This window comes from Macadamia integrifolia, unplaced genomic scaffold (assembly GCF_013358625.1).
Source record: "Macadamia integrifolia cultivar HAES 741 unplaced genomic scaffold, SCU_Mint_v3 scaffold1464, whole genome shotgun sequence".
NCBI lineage: Eukaryota > Viridiplantae > Streptophyta > Magnoliopsida > Proteales > Proteaceae > Macadamia > Macadamia integrifolia.
Genome location: NW_024868213.1, coordinates 127,380 through 139,907, shown reverse-complemented (window position 1 = coordinate 139,907; position 12,528 = coordinate 127,380).

Genomic DNA, 12,528 nt, shown 5'->3' with positions numbered 1-12,528 from the left:
CTACTCTAGCAGGGTAGAACCTATCTTTCAAGTTCTGTTGTAGGTCTCCCATAGTGAAAGGTGCTACAGAGAGTATACATATAGGGTCACTATTTGTTGGATCTCTTCTTTATAACCTATTCTCAGTATTACGTATCCACCAAGCACTCATGCAACAGAAAACTATCCACAACTAGAACAAAAGAATGGAAAATATTTTTTTTTATGTTTATGATTTTTAAATTTTTTTGGCTTTTTGCAAGCTTACCGGCAAGGATCTGGGGTTGCTCAATTCCTGAGGTACTGCTACAGGGCGAAACCTGTCTTTATCATATTGTGAGGCTTAGTGACCTCCACCGATACAACTATTGTTACAAGTTGTTCTTCTCAAAAATTCAAAAAAAGAAAAGAAAAACAAAACAAACAAAGCACTCTGATTTACCAAAAGAAAGCGAAAAAGAACATGGAACTATCTCCCTGGCAACAGCGCCAAAAACTTGTTTGAATTTTAAAAGTAACCGCAAGCGTACGGATCAATGTAGCTAACGGATCAAACACAATGAGAGCAACTACTTTATTTTAAGCTTCTTTTAGTAATGCGAAAGTGTAACGATTGATTATGGTGATCTACTTCTAACTACCGTCCTAACACAAATGCATCTAAAAACGTCCTAACTACCACATCTAAGGAAATTGGAATTGAAATTGCAATAAAAATTGAACAACTTAACCATTCACATCTAACCCTAACCATTTGTCATCTAGGAATTTAAATACTCAAACCATGCAATTAAAAAGCAAATAACTGAAAGTAAAAGGGCTGAAATAAAAAGTGTTGAAAAGTAAATAAATAAAATAAAAAGGGGAAAAAGCTAGAGAGAGGCACACAAGTAGGTATCTCTACTTAGCTCGAGGGATGCACCATAAATAATACGAATTCCCTACTTGACCAGAGAGTACTCTTACAAGGGATTTTCTACTTAGCTTTAGGGGAAGGGATGCAATATAAATAAGAAAGTAAAAGGATGGTTCCATAACTAGAGAGGGGCAAAGCCAACACATGCATCTAACCAAGGACCTTAGGAGAAAGGGAAAGCAATAATGTAAAACTGAAAATTTTAAACCTAATTTAAGAATGATGGATAGAAATAAGAGGGAATGAGAGGGGGTGAGAAGACTATTGTAGAAGCCTACTTACCTGAACTTCCAATTAAAATAACTTGATTGATTTGAAATACTACCAGCCCTAAAAACCATATCTGAACTAAATCAAATCTGAAATTGCTAGGACTAGAGAAGACAAATCTTGAAGAGAAAAATTGAACTTGAAAGAGATGCTCCACAGCTTGTTCTTGTCACTTAGAATTAAGCCCAAAACTAGAAATTAAAATTATTCCACCTTTGAATAACTTGAATAACATGAACCATAAAAATAAAAATAAACATTGCATTCATTAAATAAAAACCAATTACAAAAGTGTTTAAAGCCAAAAGCATAGGAGAACTAAAACATGAACTAGAGCACGATTAAAATTAGAGAAGAAAAGAGGAAGAGAGAAAACACTAAAAGAGAGGTGTGCCCTCCCATTGTGTTGATTCTATTATATAGAGAATGGGGGAGGGAAGCCAATGATTTCAGCTTCTAAAATGTAAGATTTTTTTAAGATTCTTGTTGATGAGGTGGAAAATAGGAGAGAAAAGAGAAAATAGGAAAGAAAATAGGGAAGAGAAGAGAGAACGCCCAAGGTGATCTTCTAAGATGATTTTGTGATTAGGTGGAGGGTAGAGAGAAGAGAGGAAAGAGAGAAAATAGGAAAGAGGGAATCTCACGATTTTTCTTTCCTTTTTTCCTATTTTTTCTCCTTTTTTCTATTTTATTTCCTTCTTTTTCTCTTTTTTTTCAAACTTATGCACAAAGCTCCCCCTTGGACAATTTTTCTGTGGTTTTCTTGGGCAATCTTCTATATTTTATTGGGAGATCCCATCCATGCCCTTGGTACTTTAAGTAGGTGGAGAGAGAAAATCTTCACAAAATCTCCGAAAGAGAGAATCGCCCAAAGTGGAGGAGAGAGAGTGTTCAACTCCCCTTGTGGGTCCCTCCATCTTGTTGGCATCTAGAATATTCCCCTGGGACAATTGCATACGGGCTGAGCCTGGATCTCAGTTCACTTATGATCCATTATTCTTTTTTCTGGCCTGAAAAGAATAATCGAGTGTATGAGTGTCTAAATGAATGTGTACTTTTAATGCAACACGTCCATCTTACTTAGAATTTCGTCCACTTCGCAACCATGAAAAGAAACGGGACCTCTTTACATGTAAAATTGGAGATACGATGACCGATAGTCTTTAAGGCCTTGAAAATACAAAGCCTGCAAATAGAGAGTAAAACCCAAGGTAGCTCCATTTTAAGTATGTAAAAATACATGCTTTATGACCTACATTTCACACATAAATGTGCTCATCAATCCCTATCTACAGTTACTACCATGCTCCAAACCATGTCATAAAGGAATGCCCCAATCTTTCTGGATGTGGCAGTGGTAGTGAGAATGTGAGTGCAATGTAAGCCAACAATCCATATAGTAGCACTTACAATCCATGATGGAAGAATCATCCAAACTTCTCTTGGAACCAAGGGAACAACCAAGCTGGACCCTCAAATTTTCAGAATCAAGGTCAGTTTGGTCCAATAAGGTCCAACCCTCCTAATTTTGTTAGGCCACCACCCCCAAATCCTAATTTGCAAACCCCCAGGTTTCCAAAAGTGGGTGAGTCAGTTAGGATAAGTTCCTTAGAGAAAAATATGGAACTTCTCACAAGTACCTTCGTGACAAGCCAACATAATATTGAGAAGCAAATCTCCAAACTTGCTATGGCTTTACATGAACAGGAAAAAGGGAAGCTGCCAAGTCAACACGATCTGAATCCCAGGAAATTAAATTTGAATCAGCAAGGACAACCTAATTCGTTGAATTCAGTTCAACAAAGTTCACACCAAGGAGAGCCCTCCAATCATTGCGGTGCCATTTATGCACTAAGGAGCGGTCATGAGTATACTCGGGATGATATACTTGATTCATTTGAGAATCCCGAGAACCTTCCTGTTAAGGCTAGTACTCCATCTCCTTTTCCAGGTTTATCTACGGAACCTAGTACTGTTACTGTTCAGGATGGGCAGCCTGAGCGAGTCTTTGTGCCTACTGCCCCATTCCCAAAGAGATAAGTGAAGAAAATTGTTTCCATTGACAAAATCCTTAATGTTTTCAAGAATATGCAGGTCAACATTCCTCTGCTGGATGCAATCTCATAGGTCCTTGCGTATGCTAAAGTCCTCAAAGACTTATGCACTCAAAAGCGATCCACCAATGTGCCCAAGAAAGTCTTTTTGGCTGCAAATGTTAGCTCCATTCTGTCTCATTAGATGGTACCTAAATATAATGACTCTGGTTGCCCCACTATATCTTGTGTTATTGGTGACACAAAGATAGACCATGCTCTTCTTGATCTTGGAGCAACTGTTTATCTCTTTCCTTTCTCTGTCTACTAGCAGTTAGGTTTGGGAGAGCTGAAATCGACAATGAAACACTTCAGTTAGCAGATAGATTAGTCAAGACTCCCAAAGGCATGGTTGAGGATGTCTTACTTAAAGTTAGGGAATTTTTATTCCCTATTGATTTCATTTTTAGACACCCAACCAGTTGCCAACATTCGAGACCAGATCCCAATCATTCTTTGTTGGTTGTTCCTTGCCACCAACAATGCTATAATTAATTGTAGGAATAGTATCATGAAACATTCTTTTGGCACCACTTCTATGGACTTTAATGTCTTTAGGTTGGATAAGCAACCAAATATCCATCAGGAAGAAGTTCATATGCTCCAGGAAATTCCAGTTTCCATTGAGACATATTTTGATATTGACTTTGATTCTGAATTTCAAGAGTGTATGGAACAATTAAGTGAATTTGATGAGGGAATTATGTCTGAGGTTTGGAGTCTCCAACCACCTATAGAGCCTATTGGACCCTTATCTACCTCAATGCCCAAACCTTCCATTGTTGAACCCCCTAAGCTTGAGTTGAAGGAGTTGCCTCCAATCTTAAGTATGATTTCTTAGGTAAGGATCACACTCTTCTAGTCATCATCACTTCTGATATGACTTTAAGTTAGGAGGAGGATTCGATCGAGCTTCTGAAGGAAAATAAGGAAGCCATAGGATGGACCATGGCTGACATCAAAGGAATTAGCCTTTCTATTATTTAACATCATATTCACCTCATTCAGGGATCCAAACCTTCAATGGAACCCCAGAGAAGAGCTAACCCCGTTCTATCATTAGTGACAGGTGCAAGCATTTTTGCAATAGACCATTTGAGGCCCTCATGAAAAAATATGGGATCACCCATAAGCTGGCTACACCCTATCATCCTTAAACTAGTGGCCAGATTGAGGTATCCAATAGGCAGATTAATCGAATTTGGAAAAGACTATCAACCCAAATCGTAAGGATTGGTCTCTTAGACTTGTGGAGGCCTTGTGGTCTCATAGAACTGCTTCAAGACTAATCTTGGATAATCTCCTTACCACCTTGTGTATGAGAAGGCATGTCATCTTTCAGTTGAGTTAGAGCATAAAGCCTTTTGGGCTATAAAGAAGCTGAATTTTGATCTGCCTACTGCTGGTACTCATAGAGGACTCCAACTAGCTAAGTTGGATGAGCTTCACAATGATGCCTATGACAATGCTACGATTTATAAGATGAAAACCAAGGCTTTTCATGATAGACAAATCCTTAGGAAGTCTTTCACACCTGGTGATAAGGTTTTTCTTTACAATTCTAGGTTGTATATTTTTCCAGTCAAGTTGAGATCTCGTTGGGATGGTCCTTATCTTGTGCAGATTGTTTTTTCTCATGGTGATGTTGAGGTGTTGAACCCTAGCACAGGTGCAATTTTCAAGGTCAATGGTCAAAGGTTGAAGCCCTTCATTGAGTTGCCATCTTCTGCTCTGGAAGAAATCATGGATCTCCATGAGCCTCTATATTCATGATCACATCTTTTAGGAGTTTGAATTTTTTCAGTTCATTCCCTGCAAACACTCATGAGACACCACTCATCCACTAGGGTAACCTAAGGGTTTAAAGGCTTGTTGCACAAGATAGGTGCAATCGTGATTCCTACGAAAGTGAGTTAGTTTTTTATTTTATTTTTTTTCCTTTCTTTATATTTTCTTAAGGACTAGCAATTTTTAAGTTGGGGAGTGACGTTCCCCCTTTTTGTTCTTGTTCCCATTATTTGTCTGGCTGAACACGATGAACTTAGCACTCATAGGAGACAACCCACCATTTTACTTTAGTTTTTGTTCTTGTCTTTTAGTAATTTATTTCACGTAAGAGGATATATCAAGCATAGTTGGGAGCTGATAGATGGTAGTCATACTTCAATCCACAAGGTTGTATTGCTCTTTCCCTCTTAGTTATATTTGTTTTTCCCTTATTCTTTATTTTCTATATTATGTGCATGCCATTGGGGGAGAAGAAAAAAATGATAAACACAATTTTTCATTTTTTGGCATTCAAATTTCATTTTCTTGAGTTATAGCTTGGATTCTGGGGTTTTTAGGGATTTGTAAATTCTTTTAACACTTAGTTAAAGATAGAACACTATAGTCTTCTATTTTTTGTTGAGTTTCCACTTGAGAATTTGAGTTTTTCCATCTCTTGTAAGCTGAAGATGTTTCAATCTATCTATGAACGCCTAAGTAAAAAAAAAAAAGTATTTGTACATTCAAAAAAAATTGAAAAAAAAAAAAGATCACCTTCTTAGTTATCAGGTCTCTTTCCCACAAGCATTGAGCTTCGCGTCAAACAGTTGGATGATTGGAAAACATTGAGATATTCCCAATTATTTCAGTTTTGGCTTGTAGCTTATTTGGTGTGAGTTAGTAAGCCCTAGGGGCATTCTACATCTAGTTCCTTAAAGCCATCTGGGTGGAGGGTAATTGGCTTAAAGATCGCTATAAGGACCATTTAGAAAGCTTAAGAGGCCAAAACATTGCACGAACTTGAGTAGCATGTGTGAAAAAGGAAAAAAAATTGTATGAACTAAAAAAAAAAATGGGTTGAATTATAAAGCACTTGAAAGTTTAAAGTGTAACTTGAGATGAATTTAAGTATATAAGTGGGAATTTACTTGACATGGAAGAATGTTTTGTTCTTTATTTAAGTTTGTGTTGAAAGAATAAGCAAGTCTTTGGAGTTTTTGCTATGATTTATAGAATTTTGACTTTAGTCTGTTCTTGAGTGATGGAATTGGGTTAATTGTTTCTTTATCTTTATTTCACTAGGGACGAGTAAAAGTTCAAGTTGGGGAGTGTGATTAGACCACATTTTATACATCCATAACTATTTTAATTGAGCATTTTGATTCTAGATCAATGATAAAAGTGACTACATAATGTGATTTTCTCACATTTGTAGGTTAAAGGATCATGCACATAAAAGATGCTAAATGGGAGGATCTAATACAATCTAGACACCGGTTTACCCAAGGATCGATTCACATGTGATCAATCACAAGATGGGAAGAAGTTTCACTAAAGCAATCAAGAGCAAAGGATGAATTTTACTTCAATTCAGAAGATCGACCAAGAGATTGAGTAACAAAGAAAAATCAGACATGGGAGGGCTTACGCAAGTGTAGGGGCATAATGATAATTTTGAAAGATAAGGAGTTTCTTTGAAACATAGTGGATATTGGGCTCATTGCAATTATAATTTAAAATGACGCATCTTTAATTCTTAGTTCAACTCAATCTGGGATTAGGATGGAGAGATATAGCCCGAAAACCGTTTTGGGCTAAGTTGGAATTTAAGAATTTTTAAAAATTAACTATAATATCTCTCTACTCTTTCGTATACTTAACTCTCTATTTCCAAATCCTATAGCTTGCCTCTTGGTTTCATTCTTCGTTTCCCTCTTTCTTTTACAAGTATCTTTCTCTTTCCTTTTGGGTTTCTAACTGTCACACCCCGCTCGCACAAAGCCAAGCCAGTGACTGAGTTAACACCGGTTAACTCTCAAACCTACCAGGATCAACAATGCAGTAACTGCAATATAGCATACATCTACCAATCTAAGATAAGACTTGTATTTTCAGCAGAAGACCGGTTCATAATAATACCTGTAATTGTTTCCCAAATACTTGATACCCAAATTGAGTTATAAAAGTTACATACATTTGGGCCCGAAGGCATGATATATAGACAAAAACATAACAATTTAAGCATCAAGTAACAAAAGGGAGTACATCAAAAGAATAAAAAAGAATCACTCAGGAGTCACATTTGTCATGCAGTACAATCCTCGCACGTGCAATTGGCACCATGCTCGAACTCGTCAGGGACCCACCAGTCCTCAAATGGAAACTCCATAGTGGAGCCCGGCTCCTAATCACCAAGCGGGTAACCTACAAAATCACCTAAAAGAGTTGTGCACATGGGATGAGCTCACTAGCCCAATAAGTGGAAAGGAAGACCACAAAAGGAAAACCACACAAATAGTCACAATACAAATGTGCCTAGATGCAATTCATTTTAACCCTATTAGCCTAACAACATTACTAGGTCATAGGTTTTGTTCTACTCACAACCATAGTGAGCGTATGCCCCGAGTACGAGCTGTAAATCCCATCCCGCGATATGCCCATAGGGTTGTCGGAGAAGGCACACCGTTGGTACCGAAGTTTAAAATGCAAGCCGACTCCCGAAAAATTTAAATGACAGAAAATAAATGGGTGACTCCACCCAAAATAAAAGCAGTACAATCAGGCATTTGAATATATCACCGGGGTTACTGAATATCCTAGCAATCAGCCGTACGTACTTCTAATTTCTACAGGAGTTCGACAATTGTAACCCGATGCTTCCCCCCAATGATCCCCCAGCACGTAAACCCCTATTGAGAAGGGTCGTAACACAAGGGTAAATCACATCCTAGCCACAAGCCTCTACATGAGCATAATACAATTACACAATGACACCGCGTCACATACCACGAGCCACCAAGCACTCATTTCCAAGCCGACTATGGCATCTAAATCTAGCATGCATCTCATGACCAAATGAAATTCCTCCGTCACATACATCAAGACATAATGAACATTCCATCATAATACAAAGCATAGCATATTGTGTATATGCACATTCAAATGCGTGATATGGCATATGTGATGTCTAGTCTACACACAAGTGACATGAGGGCATGGCTAGACTAACATATGTTACATGATGCATAACATTTGGAAATTAAATCAGAGTCCACTCCCCACTTACTTCTATATGTACACGGTGCTTGTACCCGGTACGAAAAAGATCCAATGTGTGGGTATGCATATATTGAGTGTAACCTATCATAGATGTTGCGGTCAAAATCATCATGTTTGAATACTAAACTCGGGTTTAGAATCATAAATGGGGGTTATCCACCAAATTTGGATCAATTTTGGGATTTTTGGAAAGACAGGTGGGCTAGAGCCAAAGACTGAGCCCACCCGTTTTAGCCTACCGATTACTCCAGAGCCTAGAAACTGAGTTCTGAGAACTTAGGTAGGCTAAAACCAGAAGATCGGTTTCAGCCCACCGGTTACTCCAGAGCCCAAAACCAGAGTTCTGGGAACTTAGGTGGGCTAAAACCAGAAGACAGGTGGGGTAAAAATACCCCCAATCTTTAAACGAAATTTTTCTGACATGATTCCCAACTTTCCTTCGGCTTAGGGAACTTGTTTGGGGATGATCCGGCTACTCAAATCACTTATCTAAGGTCCAATCATGTACCCTCAACCTAGGTCTAAGATCAAATCAAATCAAAAGTAAAGGAAGATTCTTACCTCTTTCTCAAGAACACCAATGAAACCCCAAATTTCACTTCTTTTGCTCAAGAACCTCCAAATACTCTAGATCTTCACCAACACTCCTTCCAAATCCTTTAAAATCATTATGCACACCTCCCATTAGACCATAGATTTGATTATCCAAGTAGGATTAGTAAGATCCAAGTGGGTTCTTTCCCAAAAATCAAAAAGAGGGTTTAAGAAAGGGGGTTTTCCTAAGAATCATTGAAATGTGTACAATACCTACCTTAATTCGAAGACCTCGGCAACTGATCATTAATCCAAGCTCAAAATACCAAGACCTAGCTCCGGTGAAGCTCTACGATCGATTCTCCCTTCTTTTATCTTTTTCTTCTTCCTCTTTTCCATTCTTCTTCTTTCTCTCTCTTCTTTACTCTCCCACCGACCAACTAACATTAATGAGGGAAAAGACAATTAATGTCTCCCCTTTTATACCTGGGCCCTCAAAATATCTTCTAAATCTCAGGTGGGCTATCTTAGGTGGGCTAAATCTCAGGTTGGTATATCTCAGGTGGGTACTTCTCAGGTGGGCTATCTCAGGTGGGCTTCAATGGGAATAAACTCCCACATAATATTAGATTACGTTGGCACCCACAAATACTAGTATGTACCTTCACTTTTGTAGATGGCCTCATGGTGTGTGCAAGTGCAAGGCTTGGGTGCACGTATTACACTTGGTACCTGCTCGGTTATTTTAGGCCAACTCGAGTTCAAGGTCACCCTTGCTACCATATTCCATATGGTACCTGTGTTGGTTCTTTCTGCTTCAGCCCCTATATGATCAAACCAAGTCAATACGGGTAATTAGACCAGATTTAGAAAGTAGGGTATCACACTAACTCTCCTATTCCTTATCTTTTTAGTATTTCTCCCATTCCAAAACTGCTTCTAACAAACTCTCCTTAGCCTATATATAGGGACAAATTCACAACTTGAGAAACACAAAAAATTTTACAGAGCTTTTTCATATGTCATATCAGCTTCTAAGTATTCTGGTTCCACAGGTAGTACGTGAGATGGATCATGAACGTACTGCTTCAACATGGATACATGGAAGACATTGTGAACACTGGTGAGGGAAGGTGGTAATGCCAACATGTATGCTACTGCTCCAACTCACTTCAAAATCTCAAATGGCCCAATGTATCTCGGATTTAACTTGCCTTTCTTGTGAAATTTGCGCAGGCCTTTGGTAGGAGATATTGAGAAACACTTTCTCTCCCTCTTGGAATTCCATTTTCATCCTATGGCCATCTGCATAGCTCTTTTGACGTGATTGGGCTGCTTTAATTCTTTCTCTAATGACATTAACTTTATCACATGTCATCTAAATCATTTCTGCTCCAAGCATTCGACGTTCACCTACTTCATCCCAGTATAGAGGAGTTCTGCACTTTCCACCATACAATGCTTCATATGGAGCCATCCTAATTGTAGTTTGGTATCTATTGCTGTAAGAAAACTCCATAAGAGGTATATATTCCTCCTAACTACTACTCATTTTCGTGGCACAGGCTTGGAGCATAGCTTCTAATATCTGTATTATCTGCTCGAACTGTCCGTCTATCTGTGGATGGAAGGTTGTACTCGAATTCAATTGTGATCCCAAGGCTTGCTGGAAACTTTTCCAAAATCTGGAGGTAAACCTCGGGTCACTATCGGATACAATGCTCACTAGTACCATGTAAGCGTACAACATTATCCTTGTAAAGCTATGCCAGCTTATCCATGGTGTAATTGGTCCTGATCAGAATAAAGTGAGTTGTCTTAGTATGCCTATCAACCACTACCCAAATTGCATCCATTCTCTTGGGTGTACGTGGTAGTCCAGCGACGAAGTCTATTGTAATGTTATCCCACTTCCAATCAAGTACTAGGCGTGGTTGAAGAGTGCCAAAAGGTCGGTGTCGTTCAGCTTTGATTTTCTGACATGCAAGGCAAGTCGACATATACAAAGCTATTATGGACTTCATTACTAGCCACCAGCAGTGTTGCTTTAGGTCTTTGTACATCTTGGTACTTTCAGGGTGAAGAGAGTACTCAGAACTGTGTGCTTCCTTTACTATTTTGTCTTGTATTACTTCGTCGTAAGGTACACACAATCTGCCCTGAAACAACAGTGCCCCATCATGGGCTAATGTAAAGCTAGGGTCATTCATTTTTACTCTTGAATCTTCTCTCTGATCCACTGCAACTCAGGACCTAAAGGCTGTTTCATTATGATTTCTTCCCTAATGGATGAGTGTACCTATAGAGCCACCAAGGATATAGTCAACTATTGAACATCATCTTCCTGGTGTTCTAGTTCCAAGGTCACTTCCTCGTACAATAGGATTTTATCCATTAACATCGCCTCCTATACAAGCTCTGAACTGACAACTTGATAGGAAAGTGACATAGTTTGAGCTTTCTGGCTTAAAGCATATATTGGCCTTCCCTGGGCGATACTGAATATCACAATTATAATCTTTCATAAGCTCAACCCATCTCCTTTGTCTCATATTCAAGTCTTTTTGGGTGAAAAAGTACTTAAGAATTTTGTGGTCATTGTATATGTCGCACCTTTAACCGTACAAGTAGTGATGCCAAATCTTTAAGGAAAAAACGACCGTTGCTAACTCCAAGTCATGAGTAGGGTAGTTCTTTTCATAGTGCTTCAATTGTCTGGATGCATATCCTACGACCTTGCCCTGTTGCATAAGTACACAACCCAATCCGACTTTGGAAGCATCGGTATATATTGTCATCCCACCTGTGCCTTTAGGAATAGTCAACACTGGTGCTAACACTAGCCGCTTCTTCAACTCTTGAAAACTTTCTTCACACTGCTTTGACCAATCATACTTTATACCCTTCCTAGTCAACTTGGTCATTGGTGCTGAAATCCGAGAAAAGTTCTCGATGAAGCGTCTATAGTTACCTGCCAAACCGAAGAAACTTGTAATTTCTGTTACACTCTTGGGTACCTCCTAGTCTACTACAACCTTCACCTTAACTGCATCTACTTTGAATCTGTTTTCAGACACCACGTGTCCTAGGAATCCAACTTGTTTGAGCCAAAATTCACACTTGCTGAATTTCACACACAACTGTTGCTCTCTCAATCTCTGTAGTACCATCCTCAAGTGTTTTACATGGTCTTCTTCTGACTTCGAGTAGATCAACATATCATCAATGAAAACAATGACTCACTTGTCAAGAACATCGTGAAACACTCGGTTCATCAAATTCATGAAAGCTACTAGTACATTAGTCAACCCAAAAGCCAACACTAAGAACTCATAATGACCGTACCGAGTTCTAAAGGTCGTCTTTGGTATATCACTATTCTTTATCTTGAGTTGATAATACCTGGATCTGAAGTCAATCTTTGAAAATAGCACCTTGTAATTGATCAAACAGATCATCTATGCATGGCAATGGATACCATTTCTTGATGGTTAACTTGTTCAATTCTCAGTAATCAATGCACATACGTAGGCACCTATCTTTCTTCTTAACAAATAACATTGGAACACCCCAAGATGATACACTTGGGCGAATGAATCTCTTCTTTAACAGATCTTGCAATTGTACTTGCAACTCTTTTAATTCCACTGGTGCCATTTTGTACGGAGCCTTAGACATCAGGGCAGC